The following is a 12305-nucleotide window of genomic DNA, read 5'->3' on the forward strand; positions in this document are numbered from 1 at the left end:
CACCCCCCCTTTATTCTTCTGTCTTATCTCCTCCATATTCCCCTTAATCCCCCCCCCTTCCTTTCCTACCCCCTCCCCTCTTCTCTCTAATTTTCCCCCTTCTCCCAACCCTCTCCTCCACTCCTCTTTTTATAATTCCTTTTTATCTTTTCCTCCTCCTTTCCTGTCTCCCTCTTCCACCTTTGGCCACTAACCTTGAACAGACATACAATTTCCATTTACAGTATATCTACATATAGAGGGGGGGGGGCCTTAGTGGTGCCTGAATTTTTGTTTCTCTCTTCTCCCCTTTCCCACTCTGCTCTCCTCTCCTCTCTACCCCTCTTCCCACTGCTCTCCCCTCCTCCCTCTTCCCACTCTGCTCTCCCCTCCTCCCTCCTCCCACTCTGCTCTCCTCTCTACCCCTCTTCCTACTCTGTTCACCCCCTCCCCCACTCTGCTCTACCCCTCCCTCCCCTCCCCCACTCTGCTCTACCCCTCCCTCCCCTCCCCCACTCTGCTCTACCCCTCCCTCCCCTCCCCCACTCTGCTCTACCCCTCCCTCCCCTCCCCCACTCTGCTCTACCCCTCCCTCCCCTCCCCCACTCTGCTCTACCCCTCCCTCCCCTCCCCCACTCTGCTCTACCCCTCCCTCCCCTCCCCCACTCTGCTCTACCCCTCCCTCCCCTCCCCCCACTCTGCTCTACCCCTCCCTCCCCTCCCCCCACTCTGCTCTACCCCTCCCTCCCCTCCCCCCACTCTGCTCTACCCTTCCCTCCCCTCCCCCCACTCTGCTCTACCCCTCTTCCCAATCTGCTCTCCCTTTTACCCCTCTTCCTGTTCTGCTCTCCTCTCTACCCCTCCTCCCTCTTCCCCTCATAGTCCTGCTTATTCCCTTGACCCTCCTCCTTCCCTGTCCCACTTCTCATCTTGTATCTTCACTACATAATACAGTGGAACCTTGGTTGATGAATGCCCCTCTTTTCGAATTTTTCGGTTTACGAGCTCAGTTTCTTTGTAAATTTGAATTTTCTTTGTAAAATTCAACTCAGTATACAGTGGGGCACTCAACTTACAATGGTAATCCGTTCCCAGAGACGGATCGTAAGTCGAAATATCATAAGTCGAAGCGATTTTTCACATAAAAAATGAAGGGAATTGAATTAATCCATTCCCCACCCTCCAAAATATTAACTTACAAATACATATTATACTGAATACTGTACAATGTTTTTTCTAACTACAATACAGTGCATATGTTTATCTTATCTTTATGGAGGGCTCATGATGCATATGGAAGATGGTGAGGAGAGGGGGGGAGGAGGAGAGATGTTAGTGTTTGGAAGGGGAGTTCCCTTCTATTATAACATCAGGCAGTGATAACTTCTCTGGGGTACACACACTCCTACATTTTGCCTGCATACCATTAGGACCTGGTTGTGATTCACTGCTTGTTTGTCTCACTAAAAACCTTTCCAGAGATTTTTGTTTTCCATGTGTTTTAATTTTTGTCTGTAGTGAGACATCACAGTGTCATTAAAAAGGTTTAGGCAACGGCCTACTGCACCATGATTTGGGCGAGTCGTTTCAGCAAAAGTTTGCATTCTTCCCATGCTGCACACATTTTCTTAATTAATGAGGAAGGGACATTCTATACTGTCTCCTCCTCCCTTGAAGAAATTTCCTCAGCTGTCTCTTGTTGCTGCTCCTTGTAAAGTTCTTCAGTGGTCAGTCCTTCGCTGTGTTCCTCCACCAGCTCGCAACACACAACACTCACAACACTATGAATGCCACTTCTTTTTCTAAATTTCTCAAACCATCCCCTGCTTGCCTTAAACTCTTTCACATTTGCATTACTGGTTCCAGGGGTTTTCTTTAAAAGGTCTTCATGTAATTTCCTTGCTTTTTCACAAATGATGGCCTCTGAAACTCTATCACCCACTAACTCCTTGCTGTGTATCCAAATTAATAATAATTGTTCAATATCCTTAAGTGTTTGTGTTCTATGTTTTGTGATTATTGATTCGCCTTTTGCCACTTTAGCACTCATAATGTCCTTTTTCTTAGCCAGTATTGTGGATATCGTTGACCGAGATTTGTTGTACTGCCTAGCTAGTTCAATAACCCGCACACCATCATCATATTTACGAATGATCTCTTGTTTTTGCTCTATGGTCATCCTTACATGGGTTTTCATATGTTGAACCTTACCACTGACTTTTCTGGGACTCATGGCATGATATATAATAATTACTTTTATGTTCAAAAAGCAAAAAATCACCACAAAAATGGAATTTCTTTTAGACGTGATCGTCACTAAGCGGGCAGCTGTAGTAAACTGAGGCAGGTCGGCCCGTGTGCCCGGGAACACCCGCTCGGTTGACCCAAACGTGTACCAACAAATATCGTTGGTAGACGACACCATCGTATGTCGAGTCGCATTTTTCGATCAAATTTACACCGTAACTCGAAATTATCGTAAATCGAGGTGCCACTGTACAAGCTTTGTCTCGCTTGGCGAGTTTATTGGTACACGTATGGGTCGACCGAGCGCGTGGTTCCTGGTGGCACAGGCGAGGCATGCTTTGGTTTACTAGTGTCTCCCACCTAGTGATGATCGTGCTTGAATTTTTTGTGAAGAATTTAATTGTTTTGGTGCTTTTTTGGTTGGTTTCTGAGCATAAAAGTAATTATTATATATCATGCCATGGGTCCCAAGAACGTCAGGGGTAAAGTTCAACCTAAAAAATTGTTGTGAGTAGAAGCAGCAGATGATGTCCCTTCCTCATTAAGACAATGTGTGAAGAATGGGAAGAACTGCAAAGTTTTGTTGAAAAAACTCACCCAGGTAGTGCTGTAGCAGGCTGTTGCATTGACCTCCTTAATGACAATATGACGTCTCACTACAGACAAATGTTAAAATACACGGAAAAACAAGTTTCTTTAGACAGAGAGAACTGTATAAACATCAGAGGTCCGCGGTTATTCAACATACTCCCAGCGAGCATAAGAAATATTACCAGAACAACCATGGACACCTTCAAGGGGAAACTAGATAGTTTCCTCCACGGAGTGCCGGACCAACTGGGCTGTGGTGGGTATGTGGGCCTGCCTGCTTGATACCTGCTTGATGGGGTTCTGGGAGTTCTTCTACTCCCCAAGCCCGGCCCGAGGCCAGGCTCGACTTGTGAGAGTTTGGTCCAGCAGGCTGCTGCTTGGAGCGGCCCGCAGGCCCACATACCCACCACAGCCCGGCTGATCCGGAACTTCTCTTAGAAAACAGTCCAGTTTTCTCTTGAAGATGTCCACGGTTGTTCCGGCAATATTTCTTATGCTCGCTGGGAGGACGTTGAACAACCGCGGACCTCTGATGTTTATACAGTGCTCTCTGATTGTGCCTATGGCACCTCTGCTCTTCACTGGTTCAATCTTGCATTTTCTTCCATATCGTTCACTCCAGTGTACGTTGTTATTTTACTGTGTAGGTTTGGGACCTGACCCTCCAGTATTTTCCATGTGTATATTATTTGGTATCTCTCTCGTCTCCTTTCTAGAGAGTACATTTGGAGAGCATTGAGACGATCCCAATAATTTAGGTATTTTATCTCGTTTATGCATGCCGTATATGTTCTCTGTATTCCCTCTTTTTCAGCTATCTCTCCTGCTCTGACGGGGGAAGTGAGTACTGAGCAGTACTCGAGACGAGACAACACAAGTGACTTGAAGAGTACAACCGTTGTGATGGGATCCCTGGATTTGAAAGTTCTCGTAATCCATCCGATCATTTTTCTGGCTGACGCGATATTTGCTTGGTTATGCTCCCTAAACGTTAGATCGTCAGACATTATTATTCCCAAATCCTTGACATGCTGTTTTCCTACTATGGGCAGATTCGATTGTGTTTTGTACCCTGTATTATGTTTCCGATCCTCATTTTTGCCGTACCTGAGTACCTGAAATTTATCATTGTTAAACATCATGTTTTTTCTGCTGCCCAATCGAAAACTTTGTTGATATCTGTTTGTAATTTTTCAGTGTCTTCAGCAGAGGTAATTTTCATGCTGATTTTTGTGTCATCTGCAGAGGATGACACGAAGCTGTGACGTGTATTTTTGTCTATATCTGATATGAGAATAAGGAACAGCAGTGGTGCAAGGACTGTACCTTGAGGTACAGAGCTTTTAACTACACTTGAACTCTATTTTATTTGATTGACTGTTACTCTTTGTGTTCTGTTGGACAGGTAATCGAGTATCCAGCGTCCTACTTTACCAGTTATTCCCACTGACCTCATTTTGTGTGCTCGGGCCGCTGCAAGGAACAGCCTGGTGGACCAAACTCTCACAAGTCAAGCCTGGCCTCGGGCCGGGCTTGGGGAGAAGAAGAACTCCCAGAACCCCATCAACCAGGTATCAACCAGATTCTAAATAAGACAAGCAAGCAGTGAGCCACAACCAGGTCCTAGTGGTATGCCTGCAAAACGTAGGAGAGAGTACCCTAGAAGTGTCATCACTGCTGTTATAATGGAAGAACTCCCATTCTAAACACTAACACCTCTCCTCCTTCCCCCCCCCCCCTTGGTCGGCTGAGCAGCGGGGGGGGGGGGGGGGGGAAGGAGGAGATCACAGGTGATCACAGGATCACAGGTGATCACAGGATCACAGGTGATCACAGGATCACAGGTGATCACAGGATCACAGGTGATCACAGGATCACAGGTGATCACAGGATCACAGGTGATCACAGGATCACAGGTGATCACAGGATCACAGGTGATCACAGGATCACAGGTGATCACAGGATCACAGGTGATCACAGGATCACAGGTGATCACAGGATCACAGGTGATCACAGGATCACAAGTCCAGCGTGCTGGACTTGTGATCCTGTGATCCTGTGATCCTGGGTTCGATCCCAGGTGCCGGCGAGAAACAATGGGCAGAGCTGCTTTCACCCTATGCCCCTGTTACCTAGCAGTAAAATAGGTACCTGGGTGTTAGTCAGCTGTCACGGGCTGCTTCCTGGGGGTGGAGGCCTGGTCGAGGACCGGGCCGCGGGGACACTAAAGCCCTGAAATCATCTCAAGATAACCTCACCATCTTCCATATACCAACAAGTTCCCATTAAAGGTAAGATATAACAGCCAGTAAAATACTTTAACATATAAATTATTTGATACTTTAGTAAATGTAACGCTGAATGAATCAATCAATCAACGTTAAATGAAACGCTGTGCGTATTAGTGGTTTCAGGCACTGTATGTACTAGCTCTATCTAGAGACCCAACATTACGTCTAACTCATTTTCAACATATGTACATACCTTTACCTGATTAAACATCTTAAACACCACTCCTTCTCTCCCCCCCCCCCCAAGCTTCACGGGGAGTTCCGTTTCTGTGGTATTCCACCCCGACAACCGCAGGGTAACACCACAGCACCACTGTAACACCACACTGAGGGTACCAAGATACAATGAATACCGTATAATTCATTATTCATTATATACTGTAGAATATTCCTACCACAATCATGGTAAACATCCAACACCATATAGAGCAGCACTGACCTCCCAGTGCTAAAAAGGCATATCTGGGCTACCTTTATTCAGACCACAAATAATGGTAATGAAATTCCTCTTCAAGCAAGACATTAATACGACAATTAAACACATATATGAGCACATTCAGACGACATTACACAGGCGAAACATCTCGTCCTACCACCAACCAATCCCCCCAAAGTCGCTCAAGCTTGTCTCAAGATTACTACTCCTTGACACTGGCGGCACTCAGCGCCTTCACCAGTATCAGTGCCGTACACAGCACCAAGATCACCGTACAGGTGTGTGGGGAGGGCGACTCACAGCGGGTTACTATAGTGGCGGTAGTTGCATGGTGTGGCGTAATGGTCTAATCACCAGCTTCTTCTTCTCCTCCAACTATCACAACAGACGACACTGATGACGTCACGCACCAACAATGTCTTTACTAACAGTTTTGGTGAAATTCCTCTACGCAAATTGACGTGGGAAGACAATATGGTTTTTATTTTATGTTTTAATGTGTGTCTTTTAAAGATATAGAATATTAAAGCTATGGCGAAATGTGGGTTAAAAATCTGCCGATATAGTTCATAAAATAAGTTGAGATTGTTTACCATGGGCAGCCAGCAGCGGCCGCCGCGAATATAGCAGATTAATTTTTTTGCCAGGTTAGTTGGCCAAATTCCACGCCGTCGATATTGACTCTTATTACTCAATAGACACAGAACTTTTAGCAATAGGTGGATTAGTAGGTATAAGTGTGATAAGACTAGAGACGTGCATCATACATCAGCTGATTGTGCTCGTCACCAATAACGAGGAGTTACGAAACTTTTGGCGGGAAACGTTGCTCATGTTTTCGACAGGAATTGACTCCTTGGGCTATTATAGGGCAGTTTTTATAGCGCAGAAACAAGGTTACCTTCAGTGTGCAGTGATAGACGAGATAAATAGTGCCAGTTGTCATTAACAGCGGAGTATTGATAAGAAAAGACCACACCCTGACAGGTTTGATCTGTCAGTCCGGGTGACCAGGAAACGGAATGAAGCAATTATCTATAGTCAACTGTTTTGAATAATATGTCAAGAACGTACATTCAAACTACAGTTACTAATACATATTTGACCTTATGGGTGAATTGTGTCGTTTGAACTAGATTGTTACGTAAATACATGTATGCTCTCCTATCTACAGCTATGCAACAAAATGTTTGTATATATATCCAAGGTTGGAGGCCAGACACCTATGGCTAGCCTCATGAAACTTTGCATGGTGATGTGTGATTGCATGGGGTGTGTCATAGGGGGGTCGGGGTCGACTGTCATGCTGCACATATGGCTGGATATGGGGAGGATATGGCTATATGGCTGGATACAGGGGAGATACCAGCAGCACTTAAATCTGCAGATATAGCTCCGTTGCACAAGGGGGGGAGTAAAGCCTTGGCAAAAAATTATAGGCCAGTTGCACTAACATCACACATAATAAAAGTGTTTGAAAGAGTGATTAGGAATCAAATTTCTAGTTTTATGGAAAACAATGAATTGCACAATCCAGGACAACATGGATTTAGAGCAGGAAGATCCTGTCTGTCACAGTTACTCAACCACTATGACAAAATCACAGAAGCCCTAGAAGAAAAGCAAAATGCAGATGTTGTATACACAGACTTTGCAAAGGCGTTCGACAAATGTGACCATGGGGTGATAGCTCACAAAATGAGTTCAATGGGAATAACTGGAAAAGTAGGACGCTGGATACTCAATTTCCTGTCAAACAGAACACAAAGAGTAACAGTCAATCAGATAAAATCGAATCCAAGCGATGTTAAAAGCTCTGTACCTCAAGGTACAGTCCTTGCACCGCTACTGTTCCTTATTCTCATATCTGATATTGACAAAAATACACGCCACAGCTTCGTGTCGTCCTTTGCAGATGACACAAAAATCAGCATGAAAATTACCTCTGCTGAAGACATTGAAAAACTACAAGCAGATGTCAACAAAGTTTTTGATTGGGCAGCAGAAAATAACATGATGTTTAACAGTGATAAATTTCAGGTACTCAGGTACGGCAAAAATGAGGATCTGAAACATAATACAGGGTACAAAACACAATCGAATCTTCCCATAGTAGAAAAACAGCATGTCAAGGATTTGGGAATAATGATGTCCGACAATCTAACGTTTAGGGAGCATAACCAAGCAAATATCGCGTCAGCCAGAAAAATGATCGGATGGATTACGAGAACTTTCAAATCCAGGGATCCCATCACAATGGTTGTACTCTTCAAGTCACTTGTGCTGTCCCGTCTCGAGTACTGCTCAGTACTCACTTCCCCCTTCAGAGCAGGAGAGATTGCTGAAATAGAGGGAATACAGAGAACATATACGGCACGCATAGACGAGATAAAACACCTAAATTATTGGGATCGTCTCAAAGCTCTCCAAATGTACTCTCTAGAAAGGAGACGAGAGAGATACCAAATAATATACACATGGAAAATACTGGAGGGTCAGGTCCCAAATCTACACAGTAAAATAACAACGTACTGGAGTGAACGATATGGAAGAAAATGCAAGATTGAACCTGTGAAGAGCAGAGGTGCCATAGGCACAATCAGAGAGCACTGTATAAACATCAGGGGTCCGCGGTTGTTCAACGTCCTCCCAGCGAGCATAAGAAATATTGCCGGAACAACCGTGGACATCTTCAAGAGAAAACTGGACGGTTTTCTAAGAGAAGTTCCGGATCAGCCGGGCTGTGGTGGGTACGTGGCCCTGCGGGCCGCTCCAAGCAACAGCCTGGTGGACCAAACTCTCACAAGTCGAGCCTGGCCTCGGGCCGGGCTTGGGGAGTAGAAGAACTCCCAGAACCCCATCAACCAGGTATCAACCAGGTATCACATGTAGGACTGGCTCCTATGTGCAACAACCAGCAACTTGCATTAAGTGTGACATGTACGTTTGAGTGTCCATAGAGTGAATTCAACAGATTTTTTTTTTTACCTGTTCATCACACAAAACGTAACCACAACATTCTTTCAACTTTGCTTCAAAATAGCAGTAGTAAAAATAATGTTGTGGTTATGTTTTATGTTTGCTGGATGTTTATATTGTATGTTCTGAGAGAGAGAGAGGAGGAAAGAAAAAGGAGGGAGAGAGAATGGGTGCAAAGAAGAGAAAATGGGAGGGAGGGACAAAGAGATAAAGACTGGGTAGGAGATTGGAGTAGAAAGGGGAAAGCAGTGAGAAAGATGGAGAGGGAAGGAGAGGGGGATAGGGAAGGAAAGGTGGGAGGAGAGAGACAAGGGAAGGATAAGATAAAAGAAGTGAGACAGGATACAGAGTCCCAGGCACAGCTGGGTGCCCTTGGTAGACTATATATATATATAATATATAATCAAAGAAGATTTTAAATAACAAACCAACACTCCTTTCCAATAACGATGGTCAGCTTTCAGCCTCTGATTCTGCTATTGAGTTCAATAGGTTCTTCTCTTCCATTGGGTCATCCCTTGCAAATGATATTCCATCTTCCTGTACTGATGTTAAGGACTATCTTACAGGTAACTATCCACAGTCTCTGTACCTAAAGCCTACTAGTTCCACTGATGTCAATGAAATAATCCTTTCCCTTAAAACCAAGCCTAGTGCCCTCGAGGAGATACCAACTTTAATTTACAAAAAAGCCTCCAGATCTCTAGCCCCTGCTATTGCATTGCTCTTCAACAAGTCACTTGAACTCCAAACCTTTCCTGACATTCTAAAAAAAGCAAGAGTAACCCCTGTCCACAAATGTGGTGATCTCACAGATGTTAACAACTACAGACCTATATCAATCCTGCCTAACTTGTCAAAAATATTCAAAAAACTAATCTACAAGCAGCTTTACTCTTTTCTAGCCAAACACAATATACTTAGCTCTTGTCAATATGGCTTCAGACCCAAAAAAAGCACTAACGGTGCACTTATTAGTATGATTAACTTAATTCACGCAGCTCTTGATAAAAAGGAGTTTCCTGTTGGGTTATTTGTGGACCTGCGTAAGGCTTTTGACACTGTCAACCATCAAAACCTTCTTCTTAAATTACATCATTATGGAGTCAGAGGACACTCCCTGCAATACCTCAAATCTTATCTTACTGACAGGCTCCAGTATGTTTCTGTGAATAATACAATTTCTCCCACCCTACCCATCAACATTGGTGTTCCTCAGGGCAGCATACTTGGCCCTCTCCTCTTTCTCATCTACATTAATGACCTTCCAAATGCCTCCCAACACCTCAAACCAATTCTATTTGCTGACGACACAACCTTCATTTACTCCAGTCCTGACCCCCTTGCTCTAAATGCCACAGTAAATACTGAGCTAGAGAAAGTCCATCTTTGGCTAACCGCCAACAAACTCACCCTTAACATTGACAAAACGTTTTATACTCTGTTTGGCAATAAATCCTCTAATCAGATAAATCTCAAAATAAACAATACCCAAATTTGTAACAAATTAGATGGCAAATTCCTTGGCGTTCTCATCGACCACAAGCTGAATTTCCAGGGTCACATTCTAAATATATCAAAAAAAAGTTTCAAAAACTGTTGGCATTCTTTCTAAGATCAGATATTATGTACCCCGCCCTGCCCTGGTTACTCTCTATTACTCCCTCATCTATCCATACCTCAACTATGGTATTTGTGCTTGGGGTTCTACTACCCAAAATCATTTACGTCCTCTTATTACCCAACACAAAGCTGCTATTAGGACAATATCCAACTCTGGCCCCAGACATCACTCGGTACCCTTACTCAAATCTCTGAATATGTTAGATATTAAGTCACTGCACATTCTCTCTTGTGTATTATACATATATAAAACGCTGAACTGTAATGCCAATCCTGACCTCAAAAGCTTCATTGAAGGTTGTAACAGAACCCATGAGCACCACACCAGAAATAAATACAGTTTTGATATTCCTAGAATACGACTTAATCAAACTAGAAATTCCCTACAAATCAAGGGACCCAGAATGTGGAATGACCTTCCCAGCCATGTATAAGACTGTACCTCTCTCAACCAGTTTAAGATAAAAACTAAACACTACCTAATAAATTCCCTGTAACCTACCTCACTCCTCTATTGTCAACCCATGTCTGTAATTTTTTTTTTTTTTTTTTTTTTTTTTTTTAATCAACACTGTTTGTCAACCTATTGTATTTGTGCTGCTTTTTCAGTCATGTTCCCCCTTTTTTTTTTATCTTTATTTGTATTTTTTCTCAACACTTTTTAATCTTTATGCTCAATTAGTATTAAGTTCTAGATATTAATGTTTTTCTTGCCCGAAATGCATTGCATAATAGTGGCTTTAGGCTTTGTATGTACTAGCTCTATCTATATATCAATCCATTAATGTAACATCACTTGTATGTATGTATGTACCTTACCTGAATAAACATATTTATTTATTTATTATTTATTTAATATACAGTAATCTCAAAATTGCTCTTTGGCAAACACAAAATCAGATAAGAACATAAGAATAAAGGTAACTGCAGAAGGCCTATTGACCCATACGAGGCAGCTCTTATCTATAACCACCCAATCCCACTCATATACATGTCCAGCCCGCGCTTGAAACAATCGAGGGACCCCACCTCCACCACGTTACGCGGTAATTGGTTTCACAAAACAACCCTGTTACCGAACCAGTATTTACCCAAGTCTTTCCTAAATCTAAACTTATCCAATTTATACCCTCTGTTTCGTGTTGTCTTGTGTTGATACTTTTAATACCCTATTAACACTTTCGCGCTCTCCGCGAAGGTCACTCAGCCAACCGTATGGGCGCGCAGCTTTTTTATCGCTTAAGCGTAAAAACAAAAATGTGTATACTCTTTTTACTCTTCTGACCTTAGTTCTCATGCTACGTATTTCATTTTGGTACCAACGTGTTCGCAATAAAATTCTCTAGAAGAACATCAGTAAAAAAAGTCACGAAACGTATAGGGATACCAGCACCAAATAAATAACTACGAAGATGACTCGCCGTGAGCGCCCAACAGCAAAAAAATATGTTTTTACTCTTGGGATTGTTATCACCTCCACACTTGTTCTACAGCGTTAATTTTGGTATCAATGGACTCGCAATGAAATTCCCAACACGGTGATATGAATATAAGCGTAGAATAATGATGCGGCCCGCCCGCAAGAGTGTGGGAAGTGGTGAAATTGTTACCCGGTATCGGTGACGGGACGACGCATGGCGCTTTGAAAGTTTATACTTATTTCACTCTCATGACATTAATTTTCTATGTACGTCATTCATTTTTGTGTCAATGTGTTCGCAATAGAATGTTCTATGAGCCCATAGGTAAAAAAGATCAACAAAGCGTAAGATAGAATAGCGCCAAAAATAAAACAACGCTGGAACATATCAGTGAGCGTCAAATACACACGAAATGTTTTTACTTTTGTTATGTTTGTCAAGTTTATACTTGTTGCACACAGTTATTTTTGGTTGTACATTGATCGGAATAAAATTGCCTAAACAGACATATGCATATAATACATGATATGGGGGAAGCATTACCAGTATAAATGGCTAAAGTCACCCACCTGCAACCCGTTTGGGACATAATACCATTTGATCGAAGTGGTCCACACCTTTCATGAACTTATTGTACCATGCAGCCTAGTGGTGAGAAAGAGAGCCTCATGGCGCGCAGTTTGAAACAAACCCAAAGTAAATCGGATAAAAATTGAATTTTATACAAATATTTTAAAA

At 43.0% G+C, this 12305-nt stretch overlaps 1 non-coding gene across 1 annotated transcript in view; it reads left to right on the forward strand.

Moving 5' to 3' along the window:
* Positions 1-6048: 6048 nt before the first annotated feature.
* Positions 6049-12305, forward strand: part of LOC123771312 (uncharacterized) — a 74699-nt gene continuing 68442 nt past the window's right edge. The window contains exon 1 of the transcript XR_011222853.1: positions 6049-6191. This is a non-coding gene — a transcript (uncharacterized protein). The remainder of the gene's footprint in view (positions 6192-12305) is intronic.

Source organism: Procambarus clarkii, chromosome 54 (assembly GCF_040958095.1).
Source record: "Procambarus clarkii isolate CNS0578487 chromosome 54, FALCON_Pclarkii_2.0, whole genome shotgun sequence".
Lineage (NCBI taxonomy): Eukaryota > Metazoa > Arthropoda > Malacostraca > Decapoda > Cambaridae > Procambarus > Procambarus clarkii.